Raw genomic sequence first — 17,087 nt, 5'->3', positions numbered from 1 at the left:
TTTTTTCTCAAGGGTAATTTTATCACTTTCGTTAGTTTCATTTCGCTCCCCTCACTAACCCTGATAGACACACGAATAGTCTCCTCCTATCCTTTCCTCAACCCAACAGTGTTCCCTTCTTCAAAACCCTCTGTCTTCCAAGAGCCACACTTTGGTTTCCTCAATAAATCACCGATGGGCAAAGGATGTGACGGTGAACGTATACAAAAAGCACTATCATCCAAGCCCAAAACCATATGCCCATTAGCCACATACAGCTTCAGTGTTTCACTGCTTTCTTCAACCTTCAAGTCAAATGACTAGGACACTTGGCTACCTCTTGGTTCTAATGACAACCAACAGTTAGGACGCTGTTAGACACTGTTCCAAAGGCATTTCAGACCAACTATTATATCCATGAATATCGGAGTATATTTGCATTGACTCTGAGCACTTAGGCCACCAGAGAAAGTGATTCTGATTTGACATAATCTGCAAGGGATGGAAGAAATGAGTGCATAGTGTAAGAAGGGAGTCGGTACCATAATTCGGCAAATCTTTCCTGTGTGCCTGCTACATGTTAGGTACCATGTTTCTTAGAAGCCATAAGGGGCTATAAAGGTGTAAAGATAGCATCTTCTTTAACTTTCGGTATGCCTGACATATTTCATCATTTTTAAAAAAGAAAGAAAGAACCCCTGCTCTTCAGAACTCAAGTCTAACCTGCTAGGGGATATGGTAACATCTTGTAGGGGAGATAACCACAAACACAGTTAGTTCTAAATGAAGGCAAACTGTGCTAAGTACTTCTAATATAGGCACTAAGTCTGGTGGGATTAAATAGGAATAGACAGAGTACCCTTTCTGATTTTTGGGAATAAGAGGCTGCTTGTCTGTCTTCACAGGATATGAGATCAAAAGTTTGAAATTTTTGTGGGGGAGGGGGAATGTCTTTCTTTCTGATGCATCTGATAAACCCTAAATGAGTATTTTCACATCGATAATTAAAAAGGTATTAGGGCTACTGACTCACAGATGCAAAGACAGTATCAGGTTCCCTTTCTCAGGCTCTCGGTTATTTCTCAGAACAGACAGTATAGCTGTGTCAGCTCTTTAGGTCACGCCCTTTCGAATGTTCCTCTCCTCACCCCGCCAAGTCTGTCCAATACCTCAAACCCCCCCCAGAGTCTGTAGGTTTCTCTCATTACAGCCAATCAATGTTCTGTCCTCCTCCATCCCATCAGCCCTCCCTACCCCACAGGGTGTGGGGTGACCCTAAAGCTTCCAGCAAGTAATTTCACAGCACAGAAAGGTTGCCAATGCCCTTTATGTGCAGTCCTTCCAGGAGGCAGGGCAGATCAGGCGACCTTTCAAAGCCTCGCTGGCATATGGGCAGGCTCCGATCCAGTCTCCTCTACACAGCCACTGACAGGCCGGGAACCAACGCCTGACAGGAATATAAAAAAGCCCCTGGCTCCAGTCCACCCCACAACCCTCAGGGCAGGCAGAGAAATGTGTTTTTGTGTCTCTTTTGACAATAAGACTTCTTAGATATATTATGAAGGTCAGACTGATTACTTCTTTTTCCACCCCACAAAGGAAAGCAAAGAAAAAAACAGTCCTATTTAAAGAAGGGAGTTTCTCAGAAAGCTTTAAGGAGATCTTCATACATGATTAACAAAATAGACACATTTTCTCCATCAAAATAGAAATAAGTTTATAGTGCAACATAAGTATTTGCTGTGCTAAAATATGCTATGTACTAAAGCATTTATATACTGCATAATTGCATTTAATGCTACTCAGTATTTATGAATTCAGCAATTTTGTAGTTTAATGATTTTGAAAGAAGTTACCATGAACCAGGGGTCCCAGCTGTGCCATAAATTATTTATTTAGCCTTGGGCAAGTCACTTAACGTCTCCAGGCCTCAATTTCCTCATCTGCAAACTGAAGGAATTGGACCAGAATGATCTCTAAGGTCCTATAACCAATTAGGAAAAACATTCTGTGAATATAAGAAATTAGAACAATCCAATAATGGAATAGGATCTCTCACAACTGATTAGCTCTCCATCACTGGAAATGCTCAGCATGGGGCACATCTATCAGATAATTGTACCAAAAGATTTTTGCTTTGGTAAAGAGGATTGAACCAAATGACCTCTCCTATGTCTTTCAATTGTAAGATTCTCTCATCTTGTGAATTGGTTCTGGAGACCATGAAAAAAAACAAGAATTAATAGGGAAAGCAGGGGATGAAATGTCATCCTCCAGGTACAGAAAATGTTTGCCGTCATGTTAACAGAACAATGACAGGTACAACAAGTCGCTGCTTCACTAATGCAACTGTTCATCTTGGGTTAGGTTGCTGAGCACGGAGGCCTTGCTGGGTGCTGTAAATAACTCTGCAAACACAACACCCAGCAATGAAAATGTCTACATGCCTTTTAGTCACTCCAAACTGAGCACAGAGGGTTTCACCACATCAACGACCCTTCTGACTGCTGGAAAAAAATAAGGGAAGGAGGGAAGAGGGTCATAGCTCTCATTTGTTTGGGGACATCTAGATGCTCCCTGCAGCAGGTGTGCTCCATTGGCCTATGTCCTCAGGAACATGTATAAAACAGCAGCAAATAATAATAATCACTTCTATCTTACATTTGCATATTGAGTTGTATTTCCAAAGTAATTTCATATATTTTAATTTCATTTGAGCCTCATAATGGCCAATGTAGGTGGACAGAGCAGGTATAATCGATCTTTCCTTGAGGAAAACTGACTGCCGCACCAGCTGAATATACCTATTTATGATTTCAGTATGTCTGTATATACTCAGGAAATGGCCAAAAAAGGAAACCAATAATAATCTCAAATCATAATGGTGTTTTTAAAAGCTAAATTAGTGTCAGGCACAGCAGCTCATGCCTGTAATCCCAACACTTTGGGAAGCTGAGATGGGCAGATTGCTTTGAGCTCAGGAGTTCAAGACCAGCCTGGGCAACATAGCGAAACCCCATCTCTACTAAAAATACAAAAATTCGCTGAGCATGCATGCCTGTAATCCCAGCTATTCAGGAGGCTGAGACAGGAGAATCACTTGAACATGGGAGGCAGATGTCGCAGTGAGCCAAGATTGTACCACTGCACTGTAGCCTCAGTGACGACAGAACACGACTCTATCTCAAAAAAAAAAAAAAAAAAAAGAAATAATATTGAATTAGAAATGCCTGTTGCATTTTAGAAATAATAAGGGAACCAAACAAAACACACTTCGTTTAAGTTATAATATAGTGATGTCGTTCTGGTGGTGAAGTTTGGTACAGTGGAAAGAAAAAAGAAGTCCATGGACTGGGAAGAGAGAAAAGCAAAGTATTTGAAACCAGTGATACCTTATCAAGAAGCAAAAATCTTCCTGCAGAAGTTATATTGAAAAACCTAGATTTAGATTTATCAATAATGAAGCAAAGGAGCTCAGTATTAAATATATCCCATGTTCTATCAAAAAAAGGCATATTTTGGTATAAAGTAGGCATGCAAAAACTTTACACCTTAGATTTAAAAATATCAACCTCCATGAAGTCATGTGTTATACTTAAATTTTTATATACTTTATCTCATTTCATCTCTATACCTTCATGGAGGTCAGTATCATCATCATTTGATAGATGAGATAATTGAGGTACAGAGAGGTTAATTAACTCCTCTCATGTTACACAGTCAGTAGACTGCTTGTTCAGTCCATCTGATTTCAAATTAGGTCTTTTGAGAAAGCTTCCTCTCCTTAGAAAGAGTATATCCACATTTTGCAGTAATATTTAGTTACTGGAAACATGAGAAATAAAGAAATACTTTTTAAATCTTTCCTAATAAATGGAAGGCTGAAAATTCCATGAGATGTTGGAATTTAACTCCCCAATCCTAGTGACTTGAGCATTAGAGTCTTAAGAACTGGTTTTGAACCTTGGAAAACTTAAGTGATTCCAAGTGATATGATCTGGGGTAAGCCCTTGAACTCTTTAGGCCATAATCCAATATATGCATCTTTCATTCTATATATGTACTAAATATAATTGCTGGATGCTATGCCAAACATCCCAGGCATAGAAAGATGCTTGAGACATGGTTCTCTATACTCAGAGTTTATTTTCATTAAATCAATTTTATTAATTCAAAATCACTTTCTTAATAAACATCATTCTTTTAGGTTTCTACTGCAAGCAAGCAGCTACTCAGGGACTCATGCCCAGAGGGACACAGGATAAATTAATAATTCTAAATGAGAGGCCACTGACACCTATGAATCAGAGGACTACTGGGAATAATTTTTCAAACCTGTAGCCAGCTAATCCCATCTTGCCTCACATTCTGTTCTCCTTCGTTACTACCGAAGATGTAAGTGAGCCCCTCTGGTTTTAAGTCTCAACACTGTATTTCTTTAGGCATCCTCTTCCCTGACCCCACGTCTCATTCTCCCTTGCCTCCAAAACTTTCCCATTGTATCCTCCTGTTCCAACATCCACATCTTGGCTAAATGCCCCCTCAACCTCCTTGAATAAGTGGCCACACTTGACTTTTCTCTCTCATGCCTCCTTGCTAACCATCATCACATCCAATCAATCACCAAAATCCTGCTATCTTCTCGTCAGGGAAAACTGTGAAAGACTTTGAAATGGGCAGAACAGATGACTGGGTTTTCTGTCTAGCAAGAGTGCTCTTGCCTAGGTTACGACTCTCAGTTTTTGGTGAGCCTTTTGTTATTTTTAAGATATTTACAACTCTGTAAATTATAGCAAATACAACTAATTCTTATCCATAGAAATGCAACTGAATTGTGTCTTCTGGTGGAATGCAATTGATTATTGCCCTGTGGATATTCACTGGTTTTGCTCCTAATTGTACATTCATTGAAGCATTCCTGATTGCACGTGTGTGTGCACGCATGCGCACACATGCACATGTACACTTTGAATTTTTATTGTAATCTCTTACTGGTTTCCTTATTAATTAATGAGTTAAATAAAATCTGCAACTCATTTGATGTGTGGATGACTTATTTTACTCTTATAAAAAGTATCCTTTAACATTCTGAATCTCTCTTAAATTTGCATACTTCCCCTTACCCCAGTAACCCCTTCTAGTACCGGTTATTACCATGTTTGCCTAGATTATTTTGTTTAGTTACTTACTTTTTTGAGACAGAGTTGTACTCCATCACCCAGGCTGGAGTGCAGTGGTGTGATCTTGGCTCACTGCAACCTCCGCCTTCTGAGTTCAAGTGATTCTCCTGCCTCAGGCTCCCAAGTAGCTGAGATTACAGGTGCCCGCCACCATGCCCAGCTAATTTTTGTATTTTTTGTAGGGATGGAGTTTCACCATGCTGGCCAGGCTGGTCTTGAACTCCTGACCTCAGATGATCCACCCACCTTGGCCTCCCAAAGTGCTGGGACTACAAGCATGAGCCAGCACACCTGACCAGCCTAGATTATTTTAAAACTCACTGATTGTACCCTTGCCCATGGTCTTATCCTATTCCATGATCTCTATAACCATTTCTTCAGCATGTGATTCTGAACATACCACTCAACTTCATAAAATCTCCTGCTCCCAGAACAAGTGCAGCCCTCTAGGCCTATTTTGCTTCTCTAGCCTCATGTTTGACATTGACCCACAGTTCACCAGTCAGATTCATTTCAGTCCTCTGAATTCACTGCCCTCTCTCTCACCTCTGGAATAAAGCGCTTGCAATCCACTTTGCATGCAACGCACTCTGCATGCCTCTCCTCTCCCAATTCTTGCCCGTTTTTCAGGGCTCATTTCTGTTACCACTTCCTTCAGGAAGCCTCCTCTAGTCTGGGTTAGATGCTCCACTTATGTTCTCCTCTGGAGCCTGCATTCCCTCAGCCCCTTCCCGCCTCCCCTAAGAGCACATATCACACTGTATTATAATTGCTCTCTAATGATCTCCCCTGCTAGTCTGCAAGCTCTGTGCAGGCAGGTGCCATGTTCAGTTTGAATCCTGAAATCCTTACTTAACCATTATATGATCTGGAGTAAGTCCTTGAACTCTTTAGGCCATAATCCAATATGTAAATAATGTCTTTCATAAAGTATATCTTATATCCAGCATGTTCAGGCCCATATTGTTTACCACCACATCCCCAGGGCATGGCACAGCATGTAAAAGTCATTCAAGAACATATTCTGAAAGCTGAGTTCTCTACATGGTCTCAAAAAACAACAGAAACTTTACTATAAAAATCCTTCTCATGGACTATGACCCACCCAACCTACCTGAGCTCACCTCTTCCCCTCCCCAAAAAACACAGGTTATATTTCAATAGAATGTACTTCAGTTATTTAGGTTTTTATTTCATAGATATCTAACCTATTTGCTTTTTAATTGTGAACAGTTCCACTTAATGGCCATCCTAGGAGAGATGAAACAGAGTTTTGTTTTAATTCATGACAGGGAAAAGGGATTGGGAGCAGAAGAAACATAAGAAAAGGAAAAGAAGGTCAGAATTACGTGAAATAGCTATAGTAGACATGATGGGTTCTAGCTGTTGCTCAACCGTTAAAAAAAAATCTGTTTAATTCTTCTGTTCAACCAAGAAATATGAGTTTTAGAATAAATGTAGAAAATAGTAACTTTGTAATAAGGCACAGAAGCAATACATTAGAGGTCTGTGTTCCTTTCTTTATACTATTTTATATTCGTTTTTTGAAATTAACTGATGTTTATTTAGGTCCCATGTTTATGGTTTGTATTATTCAACCTTTAAAAGGAGGGAAATGACAGCACATGCTACAATGTGGATAAGACTTGAAGACATTACGCTAAGTGAAATAAGCCAGGTGCAAAAGGACAAATATCATATGATTTTATTTATATGTGGTACTTACAGTACTCAAGTTCATAGAGACAGAAAATAGAACGGTGGTTGCCAGGGTGTGTGGGGAAGGGGGAATGGGGAGTTTTTGGTTAACATGTACAGAGTATCAGTTTTACAAAATGAAAAGAGTTCTGTGGACGGATGGTGGTGGTGATGGTTTCATAACAATGTCAATGTACCTAATGCCACTGAACTGTACACTTCCAGTGGCTGAAACTGTAAATGTTATGGTATAGGTATTTTATCGTAAGAAAAAAGAAAGGGGAAAAGAAAATCCTGCTTTATCACTGAAATTGCAGTAACTGGCAGCTGTTGGTAGGAACCCTGGACAGACTGGGATGTGTAGGATGGCACTGCCGACGCAGGTATAAGAAAGGAAAATATTCTGAATGTAAAGTGACTTCAGAGAAACAGGAGATAAAGGTGAAGGTTGAAAACATTTACAAGAATAAAATCCTGCTTTGTAATGAGTAACAATCAAGTGTTCTCTAAGGGTTGTCTATTAGAACCTCTATGTCTGCATAGCCTTTAAGAAAAACGTCATTTTCTCTATGAAATTGCACTCAGTTGCCAAGGAGAGGGAGGCAGTGCAGTGGCATAGAAAAGAGTCTGGACCCTGAAGCCAGACAGTCTGAAGCTGAACGCCGACTCCACCTTGATGAATGTACTCTGTTTGTGCTTTGGTTTCATCTGGAAATTAGAGATAATAACAATAGCACCTGCCACAAAGAGCTGTTGTGAGGATTAAATATGTAAAGCACTGTGAACAGTGTCTGGCACATGGTGAACCCAACAGGGATATTAGCTCTTACTCACACCCTCTGCAATGGTGCTTACAGTACGCTCTGGGAACTCCTGGGGACCCCTGAGATCTTTTAAGGGGTCTGTGAATTTTTTCCATAATAATAAGATATTATTTTCCTTTTCATCACATTCTCTCACAAGTAGACAGTGGATTTTCCCAGTGGCCACTATATACCATTTGATATCACAACAGATTGAAAGCAGAAGCGGATATGAGAATCTAGCTATCATCTATTAAGTTGAGCATTAAAGACATTTGCAAGATCCTCTTTTCTCAATAACACTCTCCTCACAAAAAATTGTTAAGGTTTGAAAACTGTAATTTTTTTTTTCATGAAGGAAAATATTCTTTTGTTACTGTATAATAGGTTTATTATTTTAAAAATACATTAATACTTAACAAATTTTTTTGTTTTAGTTTCTAATATTGTAAATATAGACAACGAAACTCACATAAACAAAAGCTCTTTGTTTTTGGGTTCCTTTTTTTTTTTTTTTTTTTTTGGTCCTGAGACCAAAAAGTTTGAGAACTGCTGTCTGAGTAAAATATAACATATGTGTCAATTTCTCCCAGTAGACTGAATTCTTGCAGACAAGAATACTATTGCATTTTTTTCTTTTACTTTTCTTTTTTTTTTTTTTTTAATTTCCCTCAGGTACCAACTGGCAGTCTTTTTTACATGGTCAGACAATAAACAAAAAGAAAGAAGCTAATGCATATCAGCGACTACCATTTATTTGGGACTTGGTATATGTGATGCATTATGTGCAGACTTTAGGTGCCATAGCTCATTTAACCCCTGTAAGGTTCTGTAAGTATTCCTATTACATACATAGGAGAAACTTAGAGGCTTTCAATAACTTACCCAAGGCATGCAGCTAATAAATGGAAACACTAAGACTCAAGTATTATTGTCTCACTTTAGAGGCCAAACTTGTAACCCCTTTGAAAGAGTGGGAAGGTGTAGAGAAATTTGGAAGGCTATGATTAAGCAAGACAAATTATTTACAAGGCGGTCCTAGCAGTACCTCTTAAGTACCTAGTTTACCTTTACTAGAGGTCTGTAATCCTGAATTACTCCTGGATGTTCATATTGTCATTTAGAGCAACTTTTACTGTGTTTAACACGGAGAACATACTCTCGTACACTGATGTCCAAAAGGCCTTTCCTAAGAAGGTCCATTCCTCATCCACAATGTACTGCCTCTGCTGCCCAGGGAAGTAAAAAGGAGGTACCTCTGAAAGAACGAACACAACACAAATTTTAAGGTGTAACACTTAAAAAAATATATAACAATATTCTGAAAATTTGAGTAATAGAGAAAAAAGTAATTTTATTGCCCTAACTAAAAAATTTCTGGCAAAAATCAGTTGACTATAAATACACGAATTTCTTTCTGGGTTCTCTATTCTGTCCAGTGGTTTGTGCGTCTGATTTTATGCCAATTCTCTGTTGTTTTGGTTACTATGCCTTTGTAGTATATTTTGGAGTCAGATTGTGTGACGCCTCCAGCTTTGTTCTTTTTGTTCAGTATTGCTTTGGCTATTCAGGGTCTTTTGTGGTTCTGTGTAAATTTTAGAATTGTTTATTCTATTTCTGTGAAGAGCAGCATTGGTATTTTGACAGGGATTGCATTGAATCTGTAGATTGCTTTGGGTAATATGGCCGTTTTTTAACAATATTAATACTTCCCATCCATTAGCATGGGATATTTGTCCATTTGTTTATGTTCTTTCCAATTTTCTTTTTTTTTTTCTTTTTGTGAGCCACGGTCTCATTCTGTCATCACCCGGGCTGGAGTGCAGTGCTGTGATCATGGCTCGCTGCAGCCTCAGCCTCCTGGGCTCAAGCAATCCTCCATCTCATCCTCCGGAGTAGCTGGGACTATAGGTGCACGCCACCACATCAGGCTACCTTTCGTATTTTTGTAGAGATGAAATTTTGCCACATTTCCCAGGCTGGTCTGGAGCTCCAGGACTCCAGTGATCCACCTGCCTCAGCCTCCCCAAATGCTAGGATTACAGGCATAAGCCATCCTGCCTGGCCTTTTCAGTTTTTTTCTTTTTTTTTTTGTTGAGACAGAGTCTTACACTGTCCCTGGGGCTGGAGTGCAGTGGTGTGATCTCGGCTCACTGCAACCTCCGACTCTTAGGTTCAAGCAATTCTCCTTGCCTCAGCCTCCCAAGTAGCTGGGATTACAGCAACCGTGCCTGGCTAATTTTTTTGTATTTTTAGTAGAGGCGGGGTTTCACTATGTTGGACAGGCTGGTCTCAAACTCCTGACCTCATGATCCGTCCACCTCAGCCTCCCAAAGTGCTGGGATTACAGGCGTGAGGCACCACACCCGGCCTTCAATTTCTTTTGTGTTTTGTAGCTGCCTTGTATAGGCCTTTTACCTCCTTGATTACATTTATTCCTAGTTGGGCTTTTTTTTTTTTTTTTTTTGGTAGCAATTGTAAATGGGATTGTTTTCTTGATTTTTTTTTACAGTTAGTTTGTTATTGGCGTATATTTTGTGTAAACGACTGATCTTTGTGCATTGATTTTTACACTTTTTTTCACCACATAAGTCCTTGTCTCACATATGTTAATTTTTGTATCCTGCAACTTTCCAGAATTTGTTCATCAGTTCTATGAGTTTTTAGGTAAAGTGTTTAGGATTTTCTATGTATAAGAGCGTTTTATCTGAAAAGAGGCATGACTTCCTCTTTTCCAAATTAGATGCTGTTTCTGTGTTTCTTTTGCTTGATTGTTCTGGCTAGGACTTCCCATACTATGTTGAATGAGGCTGGTGAGTGAGATATCGTTCCAGGTCTTGTTCTGTTGTCCACAGAGTGCAGTGGCCCGATCCCGTTTCACTGCAACCTCCACCTCTCTTCAACCTCCGCTTGCCGGGTTCAAGCAATTCTCCTGCCTCAGCCTCCCAAGTAGCTGGGATTACAGGTGCCTGCCACTGTGCCTGGCTAGTTCTTATATTTTTAGTAAAGATGGGGTTTCACCATACTGGCCAGGCTGGTCTCGAACTCTTGACCTCAGGTGATCCACCCGCCTGGCCTCCCAAAGTGCTGGGAATGCAGGTGTGACACCGACCCTTGGTAGGCTTGAACCACCAACCTTTTGGTTAAGAGCTGAACGCGCTAACTGGTTGCACCACGGAGGTGCTGTCCCAGTTCTTTGAGGAAGGCTTTCACTCTTCCCCATTCAGTGTAATGACAGCTGTGAGTTTCTCATATGTGGTCTTTATTATGTTGAGGTATGATCCTACTGTGACTAATTTGTTGAAAGTTTTTTTTTTTAGACAGAGTCTAGCTCTGTCACCCAGGCTGGAGTGCACGATCTCGGCTCACTGCAACCTCTGCCTCCCGGATTCAAGCGATTCTCCTGCCTCAGTCTCCCGAGTAGCTAGGATTACAGGTGCCTGCCACTACACCCAGCTAATTTTTGTATTTTTAGTAGAGACAGAGTTTCACTGTGTTGGCCAGGCTGGTCTCAAACTCCTGACCTCCTGATCCACCTGCCTCGGCCTCCCAAAGTGCTGGGATTACAAACATGAGCCACCGCGCCTGGACAGTTAAAAGTTTTTGGTCATGAAGGGATGTTGATTTTTATCAATAATTTTTCTGCATCTATTGAGGTGATCATATGGTGTCTTAGCCCATTTTGTGTTGTTAAAAAGGGATACCTGAGGCTAGGTAATTTATTTTTTAAAAAAGGTTTCCCTGGCTTCTGATTCTGATGTCTGAAAAAGATCAAGACTGGGCATCTTCAACTGGTGAGGGGCTTAGGCTGCTTCCACTCATGGTGGAAAGCAAAGGGAAGCCGATTTGTGCAGAAATCACATAGAGAGAGAGGTGGGGAGGTGCCAGGCTCTTTTTAACAACCAGCTCTCGCAGGCACTAACAGAGTGAGAACTCACTTATCTGCAAGACAGGGCATTAATATACTCACGAGGGATCTGCCCCGTGACCCAGACACCTCCCATTAGGGGCCACCTCCGACGCTGAAGATCAAATTTCAACATGAAATTTGGTGGGAACAAATAACTTATATCCAAACTGTAGTATATGTCCTTCATTCTGTTGATGTTGATGTGATGTATCACATTTATTTATTTATTTTTCCTTTCTGTTTTTCAGCTTTTAAGTTCAGGGATACCTGTGCAGGATGTGCAGTTTCGTTACATGGGTAAATGTGTGCCATGGTAGTTTGCTGCGCTCGTCATCCCATTACCCAGGTATTAAGCCAGGATCCACTAGCTATTCTTCCTGATCCTCTCCCTCCTCCCACCCCGCCCTCAGACAGGCTCCAGTGTATGTTCTTCCCCACCATGTTCCATGTGTTCTCATAATTTAGCTCCCACTTGTAAGTAAGAACATGTGGTATTTGGTTTTCTGTTCCTGCATTAGTTTGCAGGAACATACCGGCCTCCAGCTCCATCCATGTCCCTGCAAAGAACATGATCTTGTTCGTTTTTATGGCTGCATAGTGTTCCATGGTGCATATGTGACATGTTTTCTTCACCCAATCTATCACTGATGGACATTTAGGTTGATTCCCTGTCTTTGCTATTGTGAGTAGTGCTGCAATGAACATATGTATGCATGTGTTTTTATAGTAGAATAAATTATATTCCTTTGGGTATATGCCCAGTAATGGGATCGCTGGGTTGAATGGTATTTCTGCCTCTAGGTCTTTGAGGAATAGCCACACTGTCTTCCACAATGGCGGAACCACTTTATACTCCCACCAACTGTATACAAGCATTCCCTTTTCTCCACTACTTCGACAGCATCCGTTGTTTTTTGAATTTCCAGTGGCCATTCTGACTGGTGTGAGATGGTATCGCATCATGGTTTTGATTTGCGTTTCTCTAATGATCAGTGATGTGGAGGTTTGCTTCATATGTTCGTTGGTCACATGTATGTCTTCTTTGGAGAAGTATCTGTTGATGTCCTTGCCCACTTTTTAATAGGGATTTTTTTTCTTGTAAATTAGTTTACCTTCCTTACAGATGCTGGATATTAGACCTTTGTTGGATGCATAGATTACAAAAATTATCTCCCATTCTGTAGGTTGTCTGTTTATTCTGTTGATAGTTTCTTTTGCTGGTATCACATTTATTGATTTGCATATGTTGAACCATCTTAATAAGTTCCACTAATCATGTGTATTAAGCATATTCATTTTTTTTTTTTTGAGACAGGGTCTGCTTTGTCACCTAGGCTGGAATGCAATGGTGTGAACTCAGCTGGCTGCAATCTCTGCCTCCCAGGTTCAAACGATTCTCCTGCCTCAGCCTCCTGAGTAGGTTCAACTATAGGCACCCACCACCATGGCTGGCTAAATTTTGTATTTCTAGTAGAGACAGAGTTTGGCAGTGTTGGCCAGGCTGGTCTCTAACTCCTGACTTCAGGTGATCAGCCCACCTTGGCCTCCCAAAGTGCTGGGACTACAGTTGTGAGCCACCACACCTAGCTGTGTATTAACTTTTTGATGTGGTGTTGGATTTGGTTTTCTAGTGTTATGCTGGGGATTTTTTGCACCTATGTTCATCAGAGATACTGGCTTGTAGTTTTCGTTTTTTGTTGTGTCCTTGTCTAGATTTTGGCATCAGGGTGATCTGGCCTCACAGCATGAGTTAGGAAGAATTCCCTCCTCTTCAATGTTTTGGGATAGTTTGAGAAGAATTAGTGTTAGTTTTTCTTTATAAGATTGGTAGAATTCAGTCAGGCAGGGTGGATCCCACCTGCAATCTCAGCACTTTGTGAAGCTGAGGCGGGTGGATCACTTGAGGTCAGGAGTTTGAGACCAGCCTGGCCAACATGGCAAAACCCCATCTCTACTAGGAAAAAAAATACAAAAATTAGTTGGATGTGGTGGTGCATGCCTGTAAGCCCAGCTACTTGGGAGGCTGAGGCAGGAGAATCACTTGAACCCAGGAGGCAGAGGTTGCAGTGAGCTGAAATTACACCACTGCACTCTACCCTGAATGACAGAGCGAGACTTTGTCTAAAAAAAAAAACAACACACAACAACAACAACGACAACAAAAACAGTTGGTAGAATTCAGCAGTAAAGCCACCAGTCCTGGCTTTTCTTATTAAGAAATCTACTCGAAATGGATTGACAACTTAAGACTTAAAACTATAAAACTACAAAAAAAATCAAGGAAATGCTTCAGGACATGAGTCTAGGCAAAGATTTTATGGCTAAGACTTCAAAAGCACAGTCAACAAAAAATACAAAAACAAAACTATACTAAATCTGAAAACTTCTTTGGGAGGCCAAGGTGGGCAGATCATGAGGTCAAGAGATCGAGACCATCCTGATCTACATGGGGAAACCCCGTCTCTACTAAAAACACAAAAATTAGCTGGGTATGGTGGTACGTGCCTGTAATCCCAGCAACTCAGGAGGCTGAGGCAGGAGAATCACTTGAACCCAGGAGGTGGAGGTTGCAGTGAGCCAAGATCATGCCACTGTACTTCAGCCTGGGCAACAGAGGGAGACTCCATCTCAAGAAACAAACAAATAAACAAAATACTTCTACACAGTAAAGGAAACAATCAGCAGAGTGAAGAGATAACTTGTAGAATGAAAGGAAATATTTGCAAACTATTTTTCCAACAAAGGACCAATATGCAGAATATACAAAAAACTCAAACAACTCAACAACAAAGAATAATAATAATAATATCATTACAAAGTGGGCAAGGGATCTGAATAAGCATTTCTCAAAAGAAGACACAAATAGCAAATGGGTACATGAAAAAACGCTCAGCATCACTAACTATCAGGGAAATGCAAATAAAACCACAATGAGATATCATCCCAGTTAGAATGGCTATTATCAAAAAAATAGCAAAAGTTGCTGAGGATGTAGTCAAAGGGAAACTTTTTTTATTTGAGATGGAGTCACACTCTGTTGCCAGGCTGGAGTGCAGTGGTGTGATCTCGGCTCACTGCAACCTCGCCTCCCTGGTTCAAGCAGTTCTCTGCCTCAGCCTCCCTAGTAGCTGGGATTACAGTCACCCACCACCATGCCTGGCTAATTTTTTTTTTTTTTAATTTTTAGTAGAGACGGGGTTTCAACATCTTGGCCAGGCTGGCCTTGAACTCCTGACCTCGTGATCCACTCGCCCCAGCCTCCCAAAGTGCTGGGATTACAGGCATGAGCCACTGCGCCTGCCAAAAGGGAAACTCTTATACACTGTTGGTGGGAACGTCAGTAAGTACAACCATTATGGAAAACAGTATGGAGGGTTCTCAAAAAACTCAATCTTACTATGGAGTATTTATCCAAAGGAATGGAAATCAGTGTATCAAAGGGATACCTGTGACCCTATGTTTACTGCAGCACTACTTACAATATCAAAGTATGGAATCAACTCAAGTATTCATCAGTGGATAAATGGATAAAGACAATATATCTCACACACACACACACACACACACACACACACACAATGGAATACTATTTAGCCATAAAAAAGAATGGAATGCAGTCATTTGCAGCAGAGATAGAGCTAGAAGTCATTATGTTAAGTGAAAGAAGCCGGGCACATAAAGACAGATATCACATGTTCTCACTCACATTTGGGAGCTAAAAGGTAGACCTCATGGAGGTAGGTAGAACAATAGTTACCAGAAGCGGGGAAGGGTGGAGAAGAGGGGATGAAGAGAGGTTGGTAAATGGATATAAAGATACCGTTACATAGAAGGAGTAAGTTTTAGTGTTTGATAGCACAGTAGAGTGACTATAGTTAACAAGTTTATTGTCTGTTTCAAAGTAGCTAAAAGAAGATTTGAAATGTTCCTAACACAAGAAACTGATCATTGTTCGAGGTGACGAATATCCTAAATACCCTGATATGATCATATCATATACATGTATTAAAATATCACATGTACCCCATAAAAATGTGTAATTATTATGCATCACAAAAAATTTAAAAACTATTGGTATATGTCTTAGTGTCTTTGTGTTGCTCTAAAGGAATACCCGAGACTAGGTAATTTGTAAAGAAAAAAGGGTTATTTGATTCATGATTCTGCTGGCTGGAAGGCTGGACATCTGGTGAAGCCTCAGTTGCCTCCACTTGTGGCAGAAGCTGAAGGGGAACCAGTGTGTGCAGAGATTACATGGCAAGAAAGGAAGCAAGAGTGAGGTGGGAGGTACCAGGCTCTTTTTTAACTCTTGTTGAACTTGTGGGCACTCACAGAGTGAAAACCCACTCCCAACCATGAGGATGGTACCAAGCCTTTCATGAGGGATCTGCCCCCCATGACCCAAACACCTCCTGTCAGGCTCCACCTCCAACAGTGGGAATCAGATTCCAACATGAGTCTGGAGGGGCGAACATCCAAACTACAGTCACATACTATCTTCAATTTCCTTACTTGAAAAGAATGTAAACGTAACTCTAATTGTACTATGCTTGACAATTTGTCTTCCGTTTCTTGTCTCTTACCACTACATCATAAACAGCAGTCCTCACTTATCTGCAGTTCGCTTTCCACAGTTTCAGTTACCCTTGGTCAACCATGGTCCAAAAGTAGATGAGTAAGATATTTTGTTGAGTAGGATATTAGATGAGTAACATATTTTAAGAGAGAGACCACATTCACAAAGCTTTCTTAGTCTATTGTTATAATTGTTCTATTATTATTGTTGCTAATCTCTTGTTCCTAATTTATAAACTCAACTTTATCATCGGTATGTATGTTTAGGAAAAACACCTGATATGTATAGGGTTCGATGCTATCCACAGTTAGCTCTTGAACCCTATCCTCCATGGATAAGGGGGGATTACTGTACTTTTTTTATATTATTGCATATATTTCATCATCATCCTTTTAAAATGGCAGCACACTGATTATTAACTATGGTTAAGTCTTGTTATTCACAATAGCTACATTCTATAAAGCCTCAGTGAGCACCTAACTAGTGAATATTGAGCCATTGCTCCTAGGGGAAGTGTAGGGTTAGGTTTCTTTAAGTCTCTGGTTGCAAAATATTTGTCAACTGATCAATACATACCTTTGTTTTATGTGTGCTTCTGTTTAAGGACACTTCACATAATCTATACTGTTGATTCATCATTATCAAATTCATGACCAATGGCACAATAACTCATGACTAAATGAAACTTATGTAGCACATATATTTTCTCTGTAAGGCACATCACAGCCTTCTTGTGCTCGGGAACACTAGATAGCGTTTCAACACTCTGCTTTGGTGCCATTTTAAACAGTGAAACCACTAACAAAAATGCAAAAAACAGGGCACTAAATAGACCTCAAGAAGGACAGTTGTTTACAACAGGAGAGCTGAAACAGGAAGGCGGAGTCTCATCTTGTTCGAACTCCGCTGGGAGTGTGTGATGTCAGGTGACTGACATTTTT

At 40.4% G+C, this 17,087-nt stretch overlaps 1 protein-coding gene across 28 annotated transcripts in view; it reads right to left on the bottom strand.

The window, feature by feature from the left end:
* MAP3K13 (mitogen-activated protein kinase kinase kinase 13) overlaps nucleotides 1–17,087 on the bottom strand; it is a 178,384-nt gene that overhangs the window by 83,090 nt on the left and 78,207 nt on the right. For 10 of the 28 annotated variants that reach the window (XM_054245429.2, XM_078350394.1, XM_078350395.1 and 7 more), the window contains one exon: nucleotides 8,729–8,918. The exons of 16 other annotated variants lie outside the window; for them this stretch is intronic. The gene's annotated coding sequence lies outside the window, so the exon portion shown is untranslated. The remainder of the gene's footprint in view (nucleotides 1–8,728; nucleotides 8,919–17,087) is intronic. 2 more of the 28 variants (XM_054245430.2, XM_078350396.1) reach the window with 1 other exon arrangement.

Source organism: Callithrix jacchus, chromosome 15 (genome assembly GCF_049354715.1).
Source record: "Callithrix jacchus isolate 240 chromosome 15, calJac240_pri, whole genome shotgun sequence".
NCBI classification, from domain to species: domain Eukaryota; kingdom Metazoa; phylum Chordata; class Mammalia; order Primates; family Cebidae; genus Callithrix; species Callithrix jacchus.
This window is presented reverse-complemented; position numbering and strand designations above follow the sequence as displayed.